This window comes from Cavia porcellus, unplaced genomic scaffold, assembly GCF_034190915.1.
Source record: "Cavia porcellus strain 051 isolate PalLab524CR breed Dunkin Hartley unplaced genomic scaffold, mCavPor4.1 scaffold_40, whole genome shotgun sequence".
Lineage (NCBI taxonomy): Eukaryota > Metazoa > Chordata > Mammalia > Rodentia > Caviidae > Cavia > Cavia porcellus.
This window is the reverse complement of record NW_026947523.1, coordinates 8311215-8324308: the sequence shown is the minus strand read 5'-3', so window position 1 is coordinate 8324308 and position 13094 is coordinate 8311215. Positions and strand designations below refer to the sequence as shown.

General features: G+C 49.1%; 1 non-coding gene across 1 annotated transcript; it reads right to left on the bottom strand.

The window, feature by feature from the left end:
• Nucleotides 1–12412: 12412 nt before the first annotated feature.
• On the bottom strand, nucleotides 12413–12546 carry LOC111757034 (small nucleolar RNA SNORA70). Its single transcript, XR_002791421.1, has one exon. It is a non-coding gene; the product is annotated as a small nucleolar RNA SNORA70 (small nucleolar RNA).
• Between the last annotated feature and the right edge of the window lie 548 nt (nucleotides 12547–13094).

Here is a 13094-nt window from a genome sequence, read left to right as displayed (position 1 = left end):
TGGAACTTTTTTGATCTCTCCCCACTTCCTCCCTGGCTTGGGAGTTTTCCCAAAAGCAGCTAAGCAGAGATTGCACCCCTGCCTCTGCCAATGAACAGCAGGGTGGAGCTGGACTTGGTGGGGCACGTTGGGATTTACCTGCACACCCCACGCACCAGGAGGGTTCATAGGGCAGCACGCCACCCATTCTCCCACTGCTGTATTAGGAATTAATGTGGAGCCCATCCAGGCCCACAGGCACCAAGCAAGTCTGAGCAGGAAACAGGCAAGGACGGCAGCAGCAGCAGCACGAGAGAGTCCCTGCCAGAGCAAGGCCAGTTGAGACTTCTCCTCCAGTGAATGCTCTTTCGGTAGCAATCTTCTTCCCTGTGCCTGACAGGAGAGAGTGTCTCCAACATGGAGAAAGGCAGAGTGGATTTTTACAGATCCCTCGGGGCCTACTTGGCTATAACCTCTGTTTCCCCAGCTACAAGGCAAGCAGCATTCTGGATTCTGTCAAGTGTTTGGAGACGTACTGGCTGAAAATACGGAATGTTAGAGTCATTGTTTGACAGCTTCCGGGGTGTCTCTGCAGGGCTGCGTTGGTTTTCTGGCTTGATTTCCTGTGCTTGAAGCTGCCTTGCCCAGTGGCCCAGAGAGAAGCCAAGAGCATGGAGAATGGATTGATAGATGTATTGATCTATCTATCAAGAGCTGGCTTGAAAACAGCTTCCTGATCCATCGACTGCTGAACCACTGCTGCCCTTCCCATTTCCAAGAGTTGCCCCTGAGGAGAGGAACCCCACTGCCACTGTCCCTCCTTGACACCTCAAACTGCGACTGTGTATTCTAGTGCCCTGGGGGTGTGAAGAGCAGATCAGCCTGGGTGGAAGGGAACAGGAAGCTGGAGGAGAAGCTCTGTGCCATAGTGGAGCCTGGGAACACACACATTTGCATGGAGTACACTTTGAAGGATTGTGTGAGCATGTGCATGCCTGTGTGTGTGTGCACACATGCAGATGTGTGTGCTTCTATGCACGTGTGCATGTGTGTGTACAGAGACAAGAGAGAAATGGATGGTGTTGGTGAGGATGCATGGTGGGAGCCCTAACCCTTTGTTTCTTCTCCCCAGCCCTTTCTGCTATAGGGAGAAACAGAAGAGCAGCCATTAGTACACAGGATAAAAGAAGGCTGCTTCTGACTCAGATGGGACTGTCAGGGGGATGCCAGCTCTGTCCCTTGTGACTCTGATTCTACAGTTCTCTGATCCCCATGTTCACTTAAAAGAGACCAAGGGGAAGAAAGGGCTCTGCAGTAGGGACGGGAAGGGAAGAGAAAATAGCCTGGAAGCGGCTGGGGGAAGCAGAGTGTAAGTGAGGAGCAGCTGCGGCCTTTAGAAGCGAAGGCAGGGAGAAGAGATGAGCATTTCAGAGGATCGGATCGCCGAGCACAGGAGAGGCAGAGGGAGGGAAGGGAGCAAGACATCAACTGGGGCAGGGAGGACAGCGAGATAAGGCTCTGAGCCACCCAGAAGAAAGAGAAGGGGCAGGAGGGGGTGGATTGGAGCAAGGTAGGGGCGAAGATTGCCCAGGAGGAAAAAGCAGCAGGGGAAGGCAGCCAAGGTGCAAAGGACCTCATCAGCTATCTTGGTGCTAGGTGCGAGGTGGAACAGTACAGTACATAAAAGCCAAAAGTAATGTTGGTTTTACAGTATTTGCAAACCATATGCTTTGAACAACCCACCAACTTTATCCGTTTGTCAGGTTCTGTGGGAGGACCAGCCCCAGTTAAGACAGAGACAAATGATTTGCTTCCGGTCTGCATCTTGGGCCTGGAAACACTTTGCAAGAAGGCAGTAGTAACAAAGCAGTGTCCTTGTTTTGCCAGGTTGACTTTGGTGTTTGTGGGAAGGGGCCTCAGGGGTGGGGGCAGTGGCGGGGTCCTTGGGCTGGAGAAGCTGATCAGCCAGGTGGGTGGTGTAAGCAGAGCTCTCAGAATGTGTGGAGCCAGGCATCTTGTTCTAGGAGTATGTGGGAGTATTTTTGATTGAGGTGCTAAATTTGCTTTACCCTGCTCATCACCATGACTTAATCCAAAAAGATACAGGAGAGTGTCACCCAAGCCACCACAGAGAGCAAGACACTTGGGGACCAAGCTAAGAAGACAAAGATCAAACTCTTTACACTGGGTGGGACAGGATGCAAGCTCAACCCTCCTCGGCCTCTGTGGCTACCTACTATGTGGTGGCGGGCAGCATATGAGGGGTTGCTCCCCACTCCCCATCCCTACCCCAGTTTCTGCCTGTCAGCATCTCAGCAGCAAGGGGGTGTCCACCCAGTGCCTCTCTCCAGCCACATAAGCAGCAGCCAGCATGTTGCCTCTGATTTGGGTTGCAATGGTCTTAGCGGCTTTGGGGCAGGGAACTTTCAGGGAAAAACCAGTTCCTGTTGGACCAGTTGGGTTCTCGTAAGTGCCTGCCAAGGCTCCCTGCATGTCAACTCTCTGGCACCTACCACTGCCCACACGCTTTTAGACAGCCTCACAATGATCTAAGGTGGCTGCTCCTCAAGTCTTCAGGTGCCTATGAATTGCCTGGGAATCGTGCTAAAAAATTGCAGCTGCTGATTCGATCCCGTATTTCTAACCAGCTCCCAGGTACTGCTCCTGGCCCGCACCAGGAGCTTTGAGAGCAAAGAACCTGGCAGTGAGCTACACAGCCACACACATCTAATTGGATTCCTTTTCTGGGGACTATACAGTTGTTCCTCTGTTGCTGATGAAATCACTTTGGCTTTGGGACAGACACAAGTGAGAACTGTCTTCATGACCTCATTCCTATTAAGCAGCCGAATGCCTTCTTTTCCCATCTTCATCAGCATCAGCAATCAAAAGCTTTTTGAGTGGCAAGCATTCAGATGAAACACAAGCTGGGACTTCCTGACGGTAATTGTGTATTTTGAACATGAGCAGAGGTTACTAAAGAAGTTGTGAAAGCTTTCTCAGGAAATCTCAAACGTAAAATTGAGGCCAATCACATGGGACTCTTAGTGAGTCAAGGGTAGGCGTGTCCTCGACCTCTCTGCTGACCCGCTAGGCACCGTGGCGCCTGCCTGGAGTCCCAGCTGCTCAAAAAACTGAGTCGGGAAACCACCTCAACCTGAGAGTTCAAGGCCAGTCTTGGGAAAATAGCCAAATCTCATCTCAAGAGAAAAAACAAATGAAAGATCTCTCCTAAGCCAAAGCAAAACAGCCCACATCAGGGATGGATCAGCACAATCAAATGCTGGAAATGATGGAAAGGAAATGTGTCTGTCTGTCTCAGTTCTTTTAAAAACTATTTTTCAAGTTTTTCCACTTCACCATCACAGCCATGCCACCCTCAGGCCACTCTCAGGCAACTGTGTCCTCTTCCACACTCTCCCCTTGCCTCTTCACACACACACACACACACACCAGGGCAGTCTTCGTGCAAACAGATCTGATCACACTTCTCTCCGTCCCACTGCATTTAGCTCCCAACCCTAAGTCCTAAGAGCTCTGGTGGGGTCTGACCCCAGCTGGGATCTGTCCCCAGCTTCTCTGGTGCCTGTGCCCACTTTGCTGTCTTAGCTCTGCCCCACTGCCCTCCTTTCAACCTACAGAGGGACAAGCGTTTGTCCCTGCATCTCCCCCACCTGCACATCCCTGGGTCTGGAATGCACGGCCTCTGTCTTCACCTGCTAACTCGAGTTCTGTTCTGCCTTTAAAATGTCATGTCCTCACACGTCCCTCTCTGATCCCTCATCTAAAATAACACCTTCTGGTAGATGGTCTCATGAATCCCATGCTTTTCCTGAATGGCACACATACAGATGGTGGCACTAAACTGGGTCATGGCACTATCAGACCAGAAGCACCACGGGCCAGGGATCCTTTGTGTTTTGTAAGGTCCCACATCTCACACTGTGCGTGGCACACCAAGGCTCAATAAATATGTCTAATGAATGAACAAGTGACAGCTATGTCATCTCGTCTATTCATTCATTCTGTAATCACATGTCTCAGGCTTTACAGACCTGTAGATGCAAAATGGTGGTAGTAACAAAGTGCCCACGTTATAGTCACGTTTGCCACCACCTGTCAATTCTCCTGTAGATGCTTCTGAAAGTCCAAGAGAGGGTCATTGGTGTCCCTCACGTGTTTAGACACCAATAAGCTTGTGTCTGCTATTCCAGGTGTGTTCTGGTGCCCATGTGTCCTCTGCTGATGGTGTCTTCCTTGGTGCTGTGGGTCCACTCTGCATCACATTTCTCTGCTGGCAAAATGGCCAATTCTTCAGGACACAGAGCTGTGCTGTGGTCCTCATGGAAAGGAGATTGGGGGCCAGGCATGGTGGCTCATACCTGTAATTCCAGCACTCAGGAGGCTGAGGCAGGAGGACTGCTAAGTGTTCAAGAACAACCTGGGCAACGTAATGAGCTTGGGGTAAGCCTGATTTACACAGTGAGATCCTGTCTCAAAAATACCAAAAAAAAGCCAATTCTGAAGTGTGCTGCCTGGGCCAGGTCCCCTTGCAGTCTTCTCTGAGCAGCTTGTTCTCTTCGTAGCTGAGTTCTCTCTCCATCAGACAGAACAGGCATGCAGATCTCCCTGACCATCTCCTTTCTCCTTCAGCTGAGAAGTACCCAGAGCCACCCCTTTTGTTTGTACAGCAGATAGCACGCAGGGGCTCCCAGCAGGGCTCCATGCTCCTGTGGTAGTCTGCCTACTGCTCCCTTATCCATTAAATTCAGCACGTGTTTACAAAGCACCTCCAACACAGGCCCGGGGCCTTTCACATGGCTGCACTGTCCTCTGCCACTGCCTCATTTTACACCTCTCTCACTGCCCTCCTCGGTGACTGCAATAGTCTCCACACTGATCCTCCTGGCCGGCCTCCTCCAGGGCTGCCAGAGAGCTCTCATTAGCATGCAGAAAGAATGACACTGGGCTCTTGCTCAGATCCCTCAGGGGCGCCCCATAGCTTTCAGCTGAGGCTTAAACTTCTTAATGTGAGGCTAAAGACATTTCATGATCTGGCAGCTGCCTGTCTGTTCAGTCACATTTCCCAGAGCTCTGCTCCCAAGTGCCCTCTCTTTCAGTCCCACTGAACTATCCATGAGAACAGAAGGAGTCACATTGCCTCTGACCTCTGAGTCTCCCGTGTTCCTTTTGTCTGGACTGTATTTGTTCCACTTTTTGTCTACACCAGCACGGTCCAAGAGGACTTTGCACAACAATGGAAAAATTCCATGTCTGCTCTGTGGGAGCTCCCAGCCATACAGCTGCTGCCTACTTGAAAAGTGAATAAGGCGAGCAAGTGAAAACAGACAGATGGACACATGTGGCTAGTGGCTACCCGAGTGGGCAACTGTTACGTTGAAACACCTAGCTCAGGGCTGAAGGTCTCCTCTGGAAACCATCCCAAAGTCATGGTTGACCTTGTTCTGCCATCCCAATATTGAGAACCCTGTTTTATAGTCGGTGATTCATTGGTCCCAAGTGCTGAGATTGCAGGCATGTACCACCACGCCCAGTTTGACAAATCTTATAAAGGTCTATTAATCCAAAATATACCGAGGACTCTTAAAAGTCAATGAGAGGACAATAAACAACCTGATTTTAAAATGGCCAAAAGACCTGAACAGACATCTCACTGAAGAAGATACACAAATAGCAAATAAGCATACGAGAAGATATTCAACATCATGTCTTTAGGGAATTGTAAATGGAAACAACAGTGAGACAACTCCACAATGAGATGACTCCACAGCCCCAAATCTAAAATCCTGGTAGTAGCAACTGTGACAAAGGTGTGAGGCAGCAGGAACACGCATTCATTGTTGGTAAGAGTGAAAAATGGTGTGGCCACACATGAGGCCAGTTTGGGAAGGTCTTATAAAACTAAACTCACTTTTATGATTGGATCCAGTGATCGTATTCCTTGTTATTTATCCAAAATACCTGAAAACACAAAATACTGTACACTGAGTTTTAGCAGACTTAGGCATTCAGAACTCCTAAAACTTAGAAGCAACCAAGAGGTCCTTTTAATTAGGTAAATAGATAAGAAACTGCGTTACATGTAGGCAGTAGAGTATTATTCAGTGTTTTCTAAAAAATGAGCTATCAAGCCATGGAAAGACATGGAGAAATTTTATATGCATGTCACTAAGTAAGAAAAGCCAATCTGAAAAGGCTACACATTGTATGATTTCAACATGACATTCTGGAAAAGGAAAAAGTACAAAGACAGTATAAAGCTCAGAGGCTGTCAAGGATTAGGGTAGAAGGAGAAATGAACAGGCAGAGAACAGGGGGCTTTGAAACTGCTCTGTATAGTATATAATGGCATATAACATGTCACCGTACATTTTCTTGTCTCTTTTTGTTTTTTATTTTTATTTTTATTTTTTTGGAGTTGTTTTGTTTTGTTTTGTTTTGGTCAGTGTTTTTGAGATAAGGTCTCATTATGTAGTCCAGGCTATATGCTTGAACTCACTATGCAAAACTTATGGTGATCCTCCTGCCTCAACCTCCCAAGTGCTCAGATTATAGGTATGCAACACCATGCCTGGTTATTTTTCATGCAATGTATAATATCAAGAACAATTTTAATGTAAATGATGAATGACTAAACTTTGGATGACTGTGTTGTATCAGCACAGGGTCACCAGCTGTAACAAATACACCACCCCAACGTGAGATTGGCAGTGGAGGAGGCTATACATGCACAGAGAAGGAAGTATATGGGAACCCTCTGTACCTTCTGTTCCATTTTGCTATGAACCTAAACCTGCTCTAAAAACAGAAAATCGACTTTAAAAAGAACAACTCCCACAATGGCTAACTTTAAGCTACCAACATGACATCATTGAAGAAATGTACACAACTTGCTCTCGTGTGCAGAGGGCCACCCGCCCCAGCATGCACGTGTGCCTGCCTGGATGGAGTGTCCCAGGCGTGGGAATGCAGGGAAGCCTGTGGCTCCCTGGGGGAAGCCTATTCAGCTGGGCATGCAGCTGCAGGTGGATTTCAGCCCCAACCCAAGAGATAAAGCATCGGGGAGTTACAGTTTTTATTTATTCAGAAAGATGTTTCCTCTGCATCCTTCCTTTAATGTGAAGACTTGTCCAGACATGGACTGAGCAGCATGCACACTAATGGAAGGTGAACCCAAGATGAGAAAATGAGCCTTGACCAAAGTATCCCAAACTCCCAGGAGATTATGACCCCATATACCAAGAAGTCCAGTGATGGAGCAGAGCCTGGCTTCCTACCAGTGGCTCAGCATTGCCATCCTCCAAGCATCAATGTGTCTCTTCTCAATGTTTGTTGCTGTTCCAGACATCACCTGCAGATGTGACATGCTAATGAAGAAGAGGCACAGTCCCTCCCAATGGTCACTAGTGAGAAAATCTTTCCCAGAATTCCCCAGTAGCTGTTCTCCCAGCCCCCAGTGGCAAGATGATCACATACCTTGCTCCAGGAAAGTGAGCCCACTCAACAGGCCAGACTGATGGGCAGGACATTATAGGGGGCAGAACTTAGGCAACCAGGAGGGACCCTGCTCACAGGAGCAGCCGGTGGAGTGCAGGGGGAATGGCTGCTGAGACCAGATGTATGAGAATATTAGAGATAATAATAATTTGTGGCCAGATCATTCCACAGACATTTCTCAAGGCAAACAAGAAACAAAGCAGTGATGTGAGGGGGCAAAACTCCAACTTTCTCCCCACAAGGGCAGACGACTATGCAAACACACATGCACATCAGCCTTCCACTACATAGTCCACAACTGCTGGGCCAGAAGGCCCAGAGGACAGCTCCCATGTTGTTCAAAGACAACAGCACTGCACATAGGGAGGCCATGTGGTTGCTGTGGGGATGGAGTTCCTAGCCACGCAGGGTTGCACCATATTCCCAGCAAGTCACTGACCCTGGCATGAGACCCCCTAGCCACCCACCTACCAGGGTGCTCCCAGGAAGGGCTCCCAGTGTTGTTAGTGGCAGTCCCATTTGCAGACATCTGAATTCCCTGGGGCAGGCAGCACGTGGCGTCTCACTCCCCCGGCTATGACCCGGTTACGGGAGTTGCTAGGTAACTGCTTCCCACACTGAAGGAGGTTTAGTTACCATGGCAAGCCCAGATTGGGGAGGGGGTGCTGTACAGAGGAAAGGGAGCACTGGAAGTAGGGGGCAGGGCACAGCAGCCGGGCTTTGTCCTCACTCTCTCCTGAGCTACAAACCTCAGGGGACTGCTCTAACGCTTCTGGGCCTCAGTTTCCTCATCGGTTAAATGAATGAAGAAGAGCTCAGGTCTCTTCTAGCTCTAAACCTTGATGCATGCAGGTGGCATGCATGAAACGAGTACTAACCCTCAGATCTCTCATAGGCAAGGGACAACTCAGAACAGGTGAAGAAAGGGAATGAATTAACATTGTCTTAAAAAAATAAATAGAGGAATTAGCCAGTCAATGTCTCCACTAGGACAAATAGAAACTTTGGAGTTTCTTTCTTCCCTTTGCAGAAATTTAGTTTCTGGAACTGATATTTACAAGTCCTTGGGACCCCTAGGCCCTTTTCTGAACTTAGACTTCCTGAGGAATAAAACTCAGCTTCTGGAAGGGTAATGTCCTCTCAGATGAGGGCTGGTGGGTTTTGGGCTCTGCAGGCCCAGCTGGAAGCACAGTGGAGCCTTCCCTAGGTCACTGGGGATGATTCTGACCCTACAGCATGGGCCTCTGCACAAGTCCACCAGCTCTGCCACTTGAGCTTGGTTCCTTCATGAGACCCAGCCCCACCTTCATCCCTCATTCCTCCAATGAGATCGTTGCCCAACCAGATGTTGGGACTGCTGCAGTACCCAGCTCCTCCCTTCCCCAGTGACCTCATGCTGGAGCCCTAATATCACCAGCTACACAGGCTCCTGTGACCCCAGAAGAAAGGCCAGGCCCATCTCATCCCCAGAAGCTGATCTGTCTTCTGTCCCCCTCTTTAGAACCTGCCTTCAGGGTCCAGTTCTAAACCAAGCCATTCCTGATCCCTCTCTGTCCCCACACAAACACAGCAAACAAAACAACACAAGTGTGGCCAAAGTTGCTCGAATCATCTTATCAGAGATCCTTCTCCACCCACACTTGACGATGAATTGCCCTGTGGTTGGCAGCAGGAGGAGGAATCATACTTCATGTAAAGGGAGTGAAAACCACTGGGTGTTGCACTGATTGCTCCCATGGTACTGGTCTCTCAGTACTAGCTGTGCTCTGCAGCATTCTAGAATCTTCCAGCCCTGCAGAGAAAGTTCTCTCCCCTCCTTTCTAACTGCTTACCCCAGATGATGTAGAAAAGCTATAAACTTTGAATCATACCAATCTCAGCTCCAGGAAAGAGTCTGCCACTAGCACTGTGAGCCTGGAGAAGTTACTTGACCTTTCCAAGCTGATCTAGAGATGGAGAACTAGGTAGTCACAGGAAGTAAACAAAACTCTAGGAAGGACTTGGTAATGGCCTAACGTGGTGGAATCTGAGATGACTGTCAGCTTTCTTTATTCCTTTTTATTTTTATGGTCAAGGTCAAGCACCAGGGCATGGAAGAGGAGAAACTTAATCCTTTTCTGAGGTTCCTGCTGGCTTTTGACCTCCTTGGCCCACTCCTGAGTTCCACTTTCCCTAGTCAGCAAGTGAGAGAGGGCGGTAGCAGGTGTGCACACACATGCACGCGCACACACAGAAACAGGCTTCTCTTCACATCCCCCAACCTCATCCCCAGGGAGAAGCCAATGCAGCAAAGGCTCTCCACCCCCAACTTCCTGACCTGTATTCTGCCCTCCCCTGGGTAATCTTTCTGCCCATCACACAATTAATTTGCTTATGTTGGAAGTTGGTTTTGGAGAGCTACCCTCCCTCACTTCTTCCCAGTGGTGCCTCCACTGTTACAGTGGCCTGCAAGGTACAAAATGCTGAGGATGTGGCAAAGATTCTTTGCTCAGCCCAACTCGAGTCAGGGTTCTCGATATTCTGCTAGGCCCTCTATGCACTTCCTTGCAAGATCCAGTTACTGGACATCTGATCTCCTCTATGTCAGTTCCTCCTCTTGCACCATCCCCCAGGTGATATCTGATATCTTATCTGTCTTCAGCAAGAATCCTGCTAGGTGGATTAGTCCAAGCCCCCACTCCTGATGTTTCCTCTGAGTAATTTTTACCCACAGACCCCCACCTATTGCTCCTTGGATATAAATTCCCACCAGTTCATGACACATTTGGGGTTGAGCCCAATTTCTCCCCCTGAGTTGTAGGACTCCATTGCAGTAGCTTCTGTGCCTCTCTCTATGATGGTGGCCATTAGGGTAGGGCCAACTGGACAGGCTTTGGGATCCCCTCAGGGGATTGGTGGATCATATATCTGGGTGTCTGAGTGGGTCATGAAGGCATAGCCTTGGGGTCTAAATCTGGTCCTTCATCCTTTCCTCCCTGGCATTGCTCCCCTCCTTTGTTTCCTGGCTGCCATGGACCAAGCAGGTTTGCTCCACATGCCCTTCCAACATGACATTCCTGCACTGGTGCCAGCTGACCCTGAACAGAATCTCTTGAAACCCTGAGCCTAATTAAACCTCTCCTCCTTTAAGTTGTGGGTATCTCAGCAATGGGAATGCTAATACAATAGTCCTCAATAATGTCTCCTTACCACGCTGTAACAAGCATCACTGCATTGTCTTTTCTTTATCAGATGTTGACTAAGAATGCCAAGTTAGGCAGTGGGGTCAGCAGCAGCAACAACAACCCAGGCCAACCTTGGGATACCAGCCATGCTCCCAACCAGTGTCTGTCCCTTTACAGATCACCCCACTCAGACCAGGCTTTGCGTTAACTGGAAAGCTTTCTCCCTATTTGGCAAGGTGGTGCATTTCTGAAATCCCAGCTTCTCAGGAGGCTGAGGCAGAAGGATCACAAGTTTGAGGCCAGTATAGACAACTTTGCAAAACTGTGTCTCAAAACAGAAAGATTTGAAATATGATAACAGAGTATGCTTGATTTATTCCCCAGTATAGAGGAAAACAGAGAAGAAGAAAACCTGCCATACCATCCCCATTTGGGGGTTCAAGCTGCCTCCAGGAGATGGGGCTGTCATCTTGATGATCCTCAGCCCATGAACTGTGCCCTGTATTTTCCTTCTCTGGTGTCTGTGCCTGTGCAGTCCCACTACCTGGAGGTCCCCTTCCTTCCTCTCTACCTCCACCCACATCCTAGCCAGCAGTTAAGACAGAGAAAACACTGCCTCCTTTCCAAGTTGTCTTTGATTCCCACCTCCACCAGTCCTGAGCCACCTTCCTGGCATGTGCAGCGCCAGCAGCTTTGCTCTGGAGCACTGTGTGCCCTCAGTGCCTCTGTCTGCCCTGTGACATCTGGGCTCCAGGTCCCAACAACAGGGAATGAGCAGACACCAAGGAAACAATAATGCTGGCCCAGGCCCCATGGTTGGTCAGTGTTGTTTTAAAATTGGCACAGTTGTTCTTGGTACTGCGCTATCAGTGAGTCAGTCTGTCCAGCAAGAGCCAAACCTGTCCCTTCAGGCTGCCCATGATGCCTGCACAGCCCGCCCAGGTGCGCTGCTCCAGACTTCCTGCCTGGAGAGCTCGAGAGATGGCCCAGTCCCTCCTGGTGATTCCAGCCTCAGAGCTGAGCATAAGAGTTGTTGGAGCCCATCATGGGCTCTCCCTGCCTCTGGTCCATCCTGTCCTCTCAGCTAGAGACATGAACTCAGGCACCATGTTCATCCTGCCCATTCCCAGTTCTCACATCTTCATGGCTCCCAATCACAACAGAGTTCAAACAGCCTGCCGTTCAAGGATTTGAGAGCTTCCTGTATTCCCAGCCTGTTTCCTCTGTCATTCCTCGCTCTCTGAAACACACGCATGTACATATCCATGTATCCAGATGTATACACACACATATAAATGCATTTTCAGACACACCTATGTGCCTACATATACATAGACACCATGACCTAAAAGAATTGTTTTGGGTAGAGATAAGATTTATTGATGAGCTTGATTCGAAGAGGGCGACAGCACAACAGAGGCCTTCCAGAATACAAGGCTCCACCTTGTCCAGAGGAACAAGATTCGCTCACAGCCCTCAGGGATGAGGTTCTTCTCAGCCACCATGTCTCAAGTCCATCTGCATTAAACTTGGTGAAGCCTTACTTCTTTGACATGGTGGCCAGGAAACTTGAATGCCTGTAGGCCTTGATCATTGTTCCTTGTTCTGCAGCCCAATGCAGATGGACAGATGCCTTGTGCAATGTGCACCCTCCCACTGTGCCCTGGGGCTTCCCAAAGGCACCTTGCATACCTATCCTAAACCTAGACTGGGGATAGCACGAGGTCAGACACACGAACCCCACCAGGAAGCAGCGTCCCCAAGGTCTCCTACGCAACCTACACCAGCAAGCAGCTGCACACACTACCAAGGAGGTTGCTGTTCACAGCCATTGCACACTGAGCACCCACAAGCAAGGGAACCCAGTCAGTTTCATTGACTGCATAGAGAGACCAAACTGCTTGCTTTAGTTACCATTTGCAGTGAGGGTTTCGTTTTTTGTTTTTTGTTTGTTTGTTTGTTCATTTTTCCAGTACTGGGGGTAGAACTCAGGGCATCTGCACTGAGTTACTTAGTTACTTTTTTTGAGAGTGTTTTGCTAAGTACCTAAATTGCCAAGGCTGAGCTCAAGGTTGCAGTCTTTCTACCTCAGCTTGCAGAGTGCCGGGATCACAGGCCTGTGCCACCATGCCTGTTACATTTATTCACTCACTCATTCACTCATTCATTCAGCCGTTTCCCATCAGTACCAGGTCCATTCAGAGCGGGGATTTCTCCGCCTCCCTGCTGTTAGGTACCACCCAGAATGCCTTCCACTTGCCTTCCGAGTCTCTAGATTCTCTAAGGACTGGTTTGAGGTCCACCTCCTTGGAAAAGCCTTCTTAGCTTCTCAGGCTTCCACAGCCCTTCCTGATTTTGAGGTTCTTATATAAGAGCACTCTCTAAAACACTCCCTAGGCTAATAAACACCTTCTAGACTGGCATGTCCAATAG